Below are 12,067 nucleotides of genomic sequence, written 5' to 3' on the forward strand. Positions count from 1 at the left end.
CCCCCCCCCCCACCTTTAGGCGTCGCCTGAATTTTTGCGTCGCCTGAATTGTCTTAAATTTTGCCCTTATTTTTTTTGATATAGAGAGATAATCAACTAAATAATCGACGAATAAACAACTGAAGCCTATGGCAATTCGCTAGATCCCTGAGGACAGGAAAATCATATCGACGCAAAGAGAAAAATGATATCTCCTGTCTCAAAACTAAAAAATTAATGTAACGCTCGTGTTTCACGTAACTATTTCCCGTCACACATTGCGTGAATAAATTCAAAGAAAAAAATTTTTGTCTCGCCCGAATCAATCGATTTCTGAATAAGTATTCTAATTCGTTTCTTCTAGAATAAAGAAATTTTCTCTCCGCGATAAAAAAGCGAGGAAAGAACCCAGATAAATCTCCACGAGCGACGGCGTACAACGAAAAAGTAATTATAGAATTTGTTTGAATAAATTTATGGCGGGGAGATGCGGCACTGGCGAATTTAAGAGAGAAAGAAACGAGCCCCTCCCAGTGTTCCTCATCCAATACCTGCAGTTTAAATTATCCCAGCCTTACTGGACTGCGTGATATGGCACAAGCACCCCGGTTACTCGGATTTGTCGAGAGGGACAGAGTCTATCAAGTAGGGATAATGCGTTCTGTGCCGGGTAATTTGACCCTCCCTCCTTCAATTCCCAGGCATGCTAGATCACTCGCAAGATCACTTTGCATTCGAGAATGATCACGTCTTTCACGATGAAAACGCCAGTTCTTGACTGATGTTTTCGATGAGTACGTGACATCACTCGGTAATTCAACACGCTAGTGCCTTCCATATGTCTTAATTTAGGACATGAGACTAAAAATGGAAATGTCACACTTATTCCGATATTTCGTAAAGAAAACTCGCATACCTGATGATGATACTCATTTTGTTGATAATATTGATGTTATTGATGGTGATGATATTGATAATGATAGTTTTGGTGATTTCCAACAGAGCATATATTGATTCTCAATTGAAGTTTTCATGGATTTTTCCGAACTTTTCAAGGACTTTTAATAGAAGTTTTCATAGATTTCTATCGAACACTCTTCGCTTTCTACTGCAAGTTTTCATAACTTTTGTTGTATCTCCTACTAATTCTCGATGGAAATTTCCATCCCTTTGCAATGAAAAAAAAATGATGGATTTTCAATAGAAGTTTTCATCGCTTCCCACGAATTTTTTCTTAGTAATACTATAGAAATTTGTATATGTGAAAGGAAATAATGGTTTCAATCAACTTACAATAATTATGTGATGAATCATATAAAATCTATCAAATTGCTAGGTGCGTGGAGCGCGCCTTCGATCTTGTCGCTGAAATTTCGAATGTCTTGAAATAAGATGTTTTTCGGTCTGAAAACAACACGTTTGAGCACACAGAAAAACCTAGATGTAAATTATGTTTAACCAATCATAAATTAAGATTTTAGTGAACGTATTTTGCGATTTTCTTACGCGTAATTTACGAAAATAAAATCGTGTTGAGCAATTGAAATAGCTTTTATCACATTAGGTCATGATTCATTTTCATTTAATTTTTGTTTATGGTATTATGTTCCTATAAAAAATTATAATACTATAAATAAAAAACTATAGTAATGTAATATAATGAGATGAATCGATTTCTTTTCACAATGATATGTCTCGGAATATTTTAAAATGAACAGAAATAGCAAAATTAGTTAGATAGATATCTCTAAAAATTTTATTTTGATAGGAATTTTAATCTAGTCGTTATTTTCGGAAATAAGCTTGGGCGTGAATGATTCTCCTTTCGCAGTGCACGAAATTCAACAAACACCGTGAATATCCTTGGAATAAAACTGATTGATCTTGAACTGAAATAATTTCCCTATTCCAGGAGAATTTTGGCACTTACCTATGGACTGTTGAATAGATCAATCAAGAACAACCGATGCATACCATTTTAATTTTTAATCAATTAATAATTAATTCAAACTCACGAACAACGATTTTTTTTTCATGGAATGCAATTCAGTAGCGAAGTGGTAAAAGGAGATAAGTCCATTTCGACTATTGACCAGTTTTCATTCAATATCTCGGAATCTAAGGGAGATAGCGAAATTGTTGGTATAACCTTTTTTGTGGAGCCGATTGAGTGCTACAATAAATGTAATGAGGAAAATTTCGCTATCTCTTTTAGATTCCGAGATATTAATTGAAAACTGGTCAATAGTCAAAATTGACTTATCTCCGCTTACCACTTCGCTACTCAATTAGTTTGTCTCTCTCTTTTTTTTTCGTGGATTGGAATATTGGAATTATACAACAAGATAAAACCATCGCAACCTATTACGGATGAACAGATGTAAAATACAAAAAGAAATTATCATAATTTACACTTCAACTTGAAGTGTAAAATACGACTTCTTAAACGTAATTTAGATTTACGTTTAGGTTTTTCCGTATGATGTCTTAATTCGAAACCCCAAAAAATTCTCAAATTTTCTTCCACGAAGGTCTGAAAAAAGGGGACGAATATCTCAATTTCAGACACTAGTTTTTCTAGTGATGCACCGCACAGAGAGCACGACTCATTAACGCCGATTCCGAATGAGCGCGTGCCAAACCGGTTCTCATAGACCGCTGTTTTATCCTTTTCATTTTGTATTTCATTTTCAAGCCCCCCCGATTCCCCTCCCCAGGAGTGATTCATGGCTGTCTCTTTCTGCTGCCCAACGGCCTGTAACATTGCCGCCTTATGGCAATGTCGCTGGTTGAGACAGCGACAATCCATTTACGTTGGCTTATATTAGAGGTGTTTTCCGCTGATTTTTCCCCGGGAATAGAAGAGAAGTGGAATCACCCCTTGAGGAAGAATAACCAACTGTCCGAGTGTGGATCAGGGGAAGCCAACATCTCAAGTTGACATTTAACTCTCCTTAAATATCCGGCTTAATCCAATCATCGCGGGGTTGTCTATGACGGGAGGGTTCGCTTGGTAAATGCCCCAATGATGTCAAATGAACATCACTGGGCAACCGAAATCCAATTACCTATTGGTATGAGGGTTCGGTATGGTCTCGATGTTGTTACTATGGTTGGAGCCTGTTTCGCGGGACTCAAATAGACTCGATAAGCCTATTACCAGCTGCCATGATAATATTTCGAATTCGGGGCTTCTGTTTGGGCTGTGGGTGATGTCTTTGGTTGTCCTGCGTATGTTGGGATTTGGAAGACTAGGTTTGGAGAGACAATATGGGGAGCAAACACCTGACATTCGTCGGAGAATTCTTCTGCGGCGCACGGAAAAATATTAGGGTTTATTTTATTTTATTTTATTTTATTTTGTTCACTGAGACCCAACAGCCAAAGGCCAATGACAGGGTCGCTACATATCATATAAAGTTGTAAAATAAAAGTAAGTATTGTGATAACAAAAAAATGTGAGTTAATGGCACGAAGCAGGTAAATAGGAGAAAATTGTGCACTAACAAAGATTCAAATTTAAATTATAAAGCAAACATTATGAAGCAGTTTCTCTTAACCCAGATAAGTATTTGTAAGCTCTAGATGCAATGACTCCAACTCCGTATGAACATCTACATCACAATCATAATTCACAAATGAGTTAACGGTATTAGTTAGGCGGTAGGGTTTTGAATTAAGATAGAAAGATGACAATTAAGACACTTTGTCACCTTTTTTAAAAGTTTTTTGGATAAGTGGATTGAGAAAGGAGACGAAATTGTTTTGATTGCAGACGTTAATGAAGAGCATTCAGTGGCTGTGAGCGGGTACTGCGCCACCTGGCGGTGGCGTCCCTGCACTTAAGTGCCCATAATCTTGAAGATTAGTAGCTGATTATCAACAATAGTCTATATTTTTACAATGTTGGATATTTTTTGGAATTTCATCGAAGATATTATGGTAAATCTCATGAGAGTGACATTCAATTGTATTTGGGGAAGAAATGGTTATGAAATTTCAAGTTTTAAGTAGAATTCACGGGAATCCATGAGTTTTCAGTAGGAGTGAGATAGACATTTCACAATTTGATTGAATTTTCAGTGGAACATGAATATTCAAAAACAAAATGTTATAAATTTTCAATTTTTCCCCTCAATTTTCCAGATTTTCCAGATTTTTCTCAGAATAATTGAACTGAAAAATCAAGTATTTTATTGGTTTCCAGAACATTTGAACCGAAAATGAATGGAATATTTAATTTTTCAATGACAAGATTTCCTAAAATTTCAATGGAACTTGATAAAAATTTCCGGAATTCGGCAGGGAAAATTAATATGAAAATTTTTAACAGTGTATTGATACAAGTGAAGACGTACTAAGTACAAACTTTTATACTTGCTGTCTTCTTCCAATTTTGCGTCGATTTTTTTCTGCGTGCGAGAATGTTAAAAAACTCTGAAAATCAGAGATAAATTCTATTCTGTGGATTTTATTGATTTCCAGATCATTTAACAGAAAATCAATGGAAGATTTGATTTTTCAATGACAAAATTTCCTGAAATTTCAGTGGAACTTTAACACGACAAAAAATTCCGGAATTTGGTACAGAAAATTCAGGTGAAAATTTTTAACACTGTAGAATATACAGAGAGAAAACTTGAATAAAAATGACCTAGAAAATCGTGGCAAATTTCATTGTATGAATGTAATTCGATACTTTGATAATTTTTTGATTATCGCAAACTTTCGATGAGTGCTAACTCGATCCCAGAATTTCGGACAATTCTATCCGTCGCACATGTTTCGAATCCTCACAAGCTGGGGATGCCATACCCCCTGAGTATCACATATGTCGTGATACCCCGCGGGGTGAGTGCTCCTGTGAACGGCTTTTCGTTTTAGAGTGGGTATATATGAACCACCTAACAGATAATGTTACACGCGCAAGTGCGGTTCATTGTCAGAGCACGCCTGTTCAATTTAAACTTTGGACAAGAGTGATCCTGCTTGAAAACCACTGGAAAGATTCTATTATTCTCCCGGACCTTTCATTATTGTGCCGGAAAAAATGGCTAATCTTCATGATTAAGTGACACCATGACCTCAAAATGATGATGATTTTACGTAATTACAGCTTTGATTTCAGTAATTTCGGGAAAATGAGAGTTCAATGACTTCAATTATTTTATATCAATGATTCCGAGAAAATCCGGGATTCAGTGATTTCGGGAAAATAGAAGTTAAATGACTTCAAGTATTTTATATCAATGATTCTCGGTAGATTGAAGTTATCAAAATCGGGATGAATGAAGTTTAATAAATAAGAGAGGTGGGGCTAAACGGATTGTTTTACATTGTAGAAATTACACATCTAAATATTATTATTTGGTGAACAATAATATTTAGATGTGCTTGGTCTTATTTAAAAGCATTCATCGATATAATTTTTGCATCCACAGATGTTTTTGCTTCTGAATGGAAGCATTGTTTTTTTTTACCGAACGATTCGTAAAATATCTTCCACAAAACAGGTATTTTTTATTGAATTACATTTCGCTGCACGATTACCTTTTTCACACTAAAATTTGCGCTCATCAACACTGTTAAGAAATTTTTTGAAAAACGGTTATGAAATTTCTAGTTTTAGGTAGGATTCAAGGAAATTCATGAGTATTAAGTGGAAGTGAGATGGAAATTTCACAACATGAAGGTTCAGAATCAAAATTACATGAATGTTCAATTTTCCCCTGAATTTTCCTGATTTGTCTGAATTTTCATAGAGTAGTAAAACTGAAAAATCAAGTATTTGATTGATTTTTAGATCATTTGAACAGAAAATCAATGGAACATTTTATTTTTCAAAGATAAGGTTTTCTAAAACTTCAGTGAAACTTGAACACTGAAAATTCCCGGACATTCAACAAAAACGAATGTCTGAATTTCACACAGTTTTTGTAGACATTTTTCACACTAAAAAATGTCTGAATAAAATAAAAATTTTCTGAATTTCAAATATGAATTGAGATGTTTGAACACCTGTTCGCCTGAAATTCAGATGAAGCTGAAACTAGCAAAAGATTCGACAGCAGAAGATTTGTCTTAGGGAAATCTAGAGGTGTACAAATGTTTTTAAATAATGTACAAACTCTTTCGCACTTAAAAAAAATTTGTACATATGATTATTTGATTCTCCTAAATTGAATTTTCCGCTAACGGATATTCTGCTGGTTTCAGCTTCATGAAATTCAGTCATATTTTCATTTCATCCAGACGTTTTTTAGTGTCTGAAAAATGTCTACAAAATGTGCGTGAAATTCAGACATTCGTTTCTGCTGTGTTGGCCCGCAAAATTCAGACGAAAATTTTTAACAGTAAATGACGTTCACTACTAATCATATCATGCACATAATCAAACCTACCACCTACTCCCCTTGTCACCATCAACATGGCAATCTCATTACCAAAGGAAACTCCCCGACTCCGCGCAACTAACTTACCTCCAGGTACACAAGATCCTCAGAGCCCTCGAGCACACACGCCAGTAATACCATTGTCGCTCGCCTCCTCCAGCTCACCACCAAGCATTTGGCAGTACAATGCAGCTGATCAGCGCATCGGTGCACAATTATCATGATAATGTGGGTATCGCCCCAATGAAAAGGGCGCGTGCGGACGCCACCATTCCCCGAGGGGTGCGCGATATTTTTTTACATCATACCCGGGATCTTCTGGGCCACGCAGATGCGTATTGGACAAGAGCTATTTATCAGGTTCCCAGTGCCTCGATATACGCTGAAAAAAATGTTCCCAACAACAGGTTGCTCTGCTTCAATGTCATTCATTAGATAGCCATAAGGGTTGGATATTTTTTTCCCCGTCTGAAGACTTCAATTCATGTTTTATTCTGCATGTCTTCGGTCGCGTCTGTTTCCATAAACCAAATTATTTTTATATCCTTGGGATCTGCGTTCTGGTGAATTAATGATAACCTCGTAGCCGGTCAACTCGTGGGGTAGTGGTAGGAATGACCCTCAAAACAGGAAAGTCCCTTATGACATATGTAAGCGAATTGGACAGCCTTCCGATTTCGTTGATTTATTTTACTTTTTTTTTCACGTTTTTATATCCAATAAGCCGAACTGGACGGCAGTAACTTTTGCCAAAATGGAATTTTCGTCGTGGAGTTTTTTCCCTCTCGTCGACAGCTAGAGAAGGCATTTCAGTGGTTATGGAACCCCTCCTTAAAGAGATTGATTATGAAAAAATTGGAAGAAAATTAAAGCTTACAAAAACTCAAAGGCCGCTCAGAAAAGTTTGCGAAGATATTTCAATCAGTAATTGTGCGTGTCATGTACTATATGTAGGGTTTAATACGTTGGAAATATGCTTGAAACAAAACATTGAAGTAAATTTTTCCAATTTCCAAAATTTGACCTAGACTTTTGCTCAAAACGACTCAAAGAAGGCTCCAAGAAGTTTTTTGATAATGTATCAGTTAGTAATGGTGAGTTTGATGTACTTTTTAAGGTGCATTATATTGGAAAAATTAATAAAACGTAAAACAGCGCTGTAATCCCGTATAATTTTTAGGAAATACTCTGAATTTTGACTCACAAAAATCTAAAGATCGCTCAAAGACGGTTTAAAAATGATATTTAAGTAATTAATTAAAAGTTTCATGTATTATTTGGACCATATTGCATCGAACAAATTAGAAAATCATATAAAATTGAAACTGACTTCTTCAATTTTCTGAATTTAAGCTAGATTTCGGCTCACAAAAATTCAAAGATCGCTCAAAAATTTTTTTGGCGTCATTTCAATCATTGGCGATGATTTCTAACTACTTGTCAAGTTATAATATTATAACATAATATTCAAACTTTTTCAGTTTACAGAATTTTCTTCACAAACTTTAACTCACAAAACTCAAAGATCACGCAAATAAATTTTTCGGCAGATCTTTGGACTCTCACAACGATTCCAGTAAATATTACATACAATTTCAAGACTTTATATCAAATTCATTCATTTGTATAGGATCAAAACAGCTCGAAATTACCCAAAAATTCTACAAAATCACAATTGATTTATTTTTCTTCTTCTCGTTTTCCATGGAACTAAAATTTTCGTCCTGAACTATTTTTCCCTCCCGTCGTCCGCTCCAGAAGGGATGAAACCGGTTATGTGACCCCTCGTCGTCCAGAATAATTACACACTTCTGACACGATTTATGGCATTTAAATGTGTCTCTTCAAAATGTTTTTACTATTGTCGAGTGATCATTGGTGCGTGTACACGCGGGATACGCTCGTTGATCTGGTGAAAACTCCTGCTCAATTTTAAAGCTCTCGAAATAAAAAGAGGGGTTGTATAATCTGTTTTGTAAATGCAATGGGACAGTTACTCATACGAAACAAATCTCATTCATATCATGGCCATGAGGAATATGCTTTAGTGAATCAAATTTTGGACAGAGTCAAATTGTTATTCAGCATATGGGTTGATGGTATTTACATCGGGAAATTCGTGGGAGGGTTTGAATACGTGCGTCCGCTCGTTAGTCGATCGTTTTGAGGGGAAAATGGGGGGAGGATGGGGAAATTCGACAGCTAGTTAGGCCAAAGTGTAACGATGCATTCTAACGTCAGGAGGATCGCCCTTTCTGGAGGAGTTAAAGGACGAGAGGGTGGCCTTAATATAAGAGGGTGAAGATGGAGAGGTGGTATTTCCAGGCAAAAAGCTACTTGGGCCTTTCATGGTTGGAACAAGGACGTTCGATGTAGAGCACCCAGGAGGGCTGTAGATGGGGGACAACTTAGGCTCAGACACGCACATACGATGACCAAACGAAAATGTAAGTTATTTTGGCGGCTGAGCTATGCTTCGTAAGCTACTATTTGTCTTATCACTGGTATTTTTTTTTAGATGCAGACGGATTACTTATAGATGAAAATCCCACGTATGTGAACTTGTGTCAGTTTTTTGGAGAACTAGACGTGTGATTACTTGAATCTGATGACAGAAAAATTGAATGTTGATGTCAATTTCTCCTATTCTACGAATTGCGGGAATATGTGAGCTCACAGTCACTCAAAGATTGCTCGCAGAAGTTTTCCGATCATTTTTTCCACTTTTATGTACTATTTCTATTATATTGAGTGAAATTAATCGTGATATACGTTTATATCACAGCTGACTCACATGATTTTTGGAATTAATCCAAGATTCGAGGCTCATAAAAACTCAAAGTCCTTTCGAAAAAGTTTTTAATAATTTTCTGGACACTAATGATGAGTTTTTAGTAGTGCTCAACATGTATTATCACGATATCATTACGAAATAATTTAATATTGCAGCTGGCGCATCATTTTTTTTTAATTAAGCAAAAATTGGAGCTCGCAAAAACTAGAAATCCGCTTGTAGAAACTTGGTGATTATTTTTTCAATGCTGATTGTCAATTTTACAAGTTATTCAGACAATATTCCATCGATCATACTACAGAATACTCTAGTATAACATTAGGAGCATTCAATTCTGAAAATTAAGATAAATTCAAAACTCACAGATGCTCACAGAAACTTGATGAACGCTCAAAGAAATTTTCTCATCATTTTTCAACTATTAACGATGACTTTTATAGACTGCTTGGGAAATATTGCAACGGATATATCACCAAATCTTATAAAATCACGTAAAAAAGCTCAAACATCACTCACAAAAATTTTCCGATAATTTTTCGGACTTCCACATAGAGTTTAGGATCTTTCACGTAAAAATTTGAGACTTTTCATTATATATATTCATTTAAATACAATAATGCTACCCAATAAGTAATCAGAATTTCAACTCAATGAAAACCCACCCCCAAATTTGTTTCAAAATCATGGAAAAAAATTATCGCTAGCGATTCTCAAAATCTCACAACCTCCTATTTTCAAATGAGAATCTCGCTTCCATAACCAGTGTAATCTCCCGTAACCCTATCCTCCGTCAACCTCCTCCAGTATCAACTTTTGCCCTTATCCACCGGAAAGATACGAGTTTGAGAATCCCCAAGGAAATGAAAATCGATATTCATGTGCAGAGTGCATCGTCGTCACAAGATACTAAAGTAGGTACAGATGGATAGTAGCACGAGGGTTGATGCGATATCCTCCTTGATGTAGCGAATCCTCGAGAATATACACCTAACCGATGCATACATAAAGCCATTGCACATTGGCAACACGCGGGGACGCGGAAACGCGCGCGCGCGCTCGCGTTCACTCTCTCGTCGTTTCCCATCGAACTCACCGGGGAATTATCGGGAGCCTGGATTATTTAATCCCGGGGCAAGCGTGTGGTACATGGTACATGGGGGAGGGTTCAACTGGCTAATGAGTTAACTAGATTAGCGGCGAATGGCAGGCTAATACCTGCGGACAGGTGACTCTCGGCCCGATTCGTGATGCCTCGGTATTACCGATTTTCTATTTTGCTTCATCTTGTGGTGAAGATCCTACACGCATCACTCGTCTGAGTGAGTGAAAGGTGTCTGAGGGGCGAGGGGGCGGGGGTGAATGTTCACTGCAGTTTGAGATACACGAGGGTCCAATGCGAAGCATTGCCCAAACCACGCACCAAGAACGGACAGATCCTCATTCTCCTCACTCTATCAACTATACACTACATTGTCGTCTACCCATAGACAACAACGACAACGAGGAGACGTGTATCCCCTGGATTGCGGCCTCGTTCGCGACAATTCTCGCGGGAACGACGCCATCTTGTTCGCTTCTACCGTGCACTGTCCGCCAGCCACTCTGAATATACCTGGATATGTCCTTTACCCCCTCCGCGAAGCCCCTTTGCATAAACTTACCGACAAAACGATGACGACAGTTGGGGTAGAGGAACCTCGGGAAAATCGACACGTTCAGTGGGGTATCGATTTTGGGGAATAACGGGGTGATAGGTGTGGGGGAATGGGTGGTTTGAGCCATTTGTTAATGACAACTCGGATTTTTATGGCTGTAGGTCACTTCGTTTGGTTGTAAGTGATTTTATTTGTAAATATGAAATTAAACTCACAATAACTCAAAGATCGCTCAAGGAAGTTTTTTTAGACACTTTATGATTTTTGGACACTGATATTGACTTATGTGTACTGTTCAGACTTTATTGCGTCAAGTTAATAACAAAGAACTTCGATATCGCAGTTGACTCATTCAATTTTTGTCGATCGAGCCGAGGTTTGAGCTTATAAAAACTCAAAGACTGCTCAAGAAAGTTTTTTTGTAATTTTACGAGCACTACTAGTGGGTTTCATGTAGTATTCAAGCTGTATTGCAATGAACCCATTACTGAATACTCGAATTTTGCAGCTAGTTTATTGAATTTTCAAAATTGAGCGAAAATTCGAACTCGAAATAACTCAGAACCGCTCGAAGAAGTTTTGTGATAATTTCTTAAACGCGGATAGTGAGTTTTACAAGTTATTCAGGAGACATAGCATCAAATTATCGAATACTTCAATGTGGATACACCCGGATGTATCCTTCACCCCTTCCGCGGAGCCAATTCGCATAAACTTGAACAATTTTGAGAAATAACGGGCTGATAGGTTCGGGTGATGAGTGGGTTGAGCCATTCGGGAATGACAAATGCGGACTTTTATGGTTCTGGGTCACTTTGTTTGTTTGTAAGTGACTTTAATGAGGTTTGTAATTTTATTTATAAATATGAAGAGGATTTAATTACCTGGGATGCATTAACGGGAGCAGTAATATGAGGGATAGTGTGGAGTGAGAGTTTATTACGGAGTTTAATTGTATGATGGGAATTTAGGCAGTCGATATATCGTTAATATTGATGGAATATTTCTTCATTTAACGAAGTGAATTCTTTACTAATTGATGGAGAATTTCAAGTGATGTTTGGTGATGATGACGAGGGACTACTCAAACCTTAAATCATGGTGCCATCAGTGAAGATGCAACAACTATTTGTTGAAATTCACCAAATAATTTTCTCCGTCTAGTTGCTGTGATTGGTTATTGCGCCACCTCGCGGTGGCGTCCCTGTACTGAAGTTTCCATAACTTCGGCGTTCAACAGCGGATGT

This window comes from Diachasma alloeum, unplaced genomic scaffold (genome assembly GCF_001412515.2).
Source record: "Diachasma alloeum isolate Michigan unplaced genomic scaffold, Dall2.0 Dall_scaffold_00192, whole genome shotgun sequence".
In the NCBI taxonomy this organism is placed as follows: domain Eukaryota; kingdom Metazoa; phylum Arthropoda; class Insecta; order Hymenoptera; family Braconidae; genus Diachasma; species Diachasma alloeum.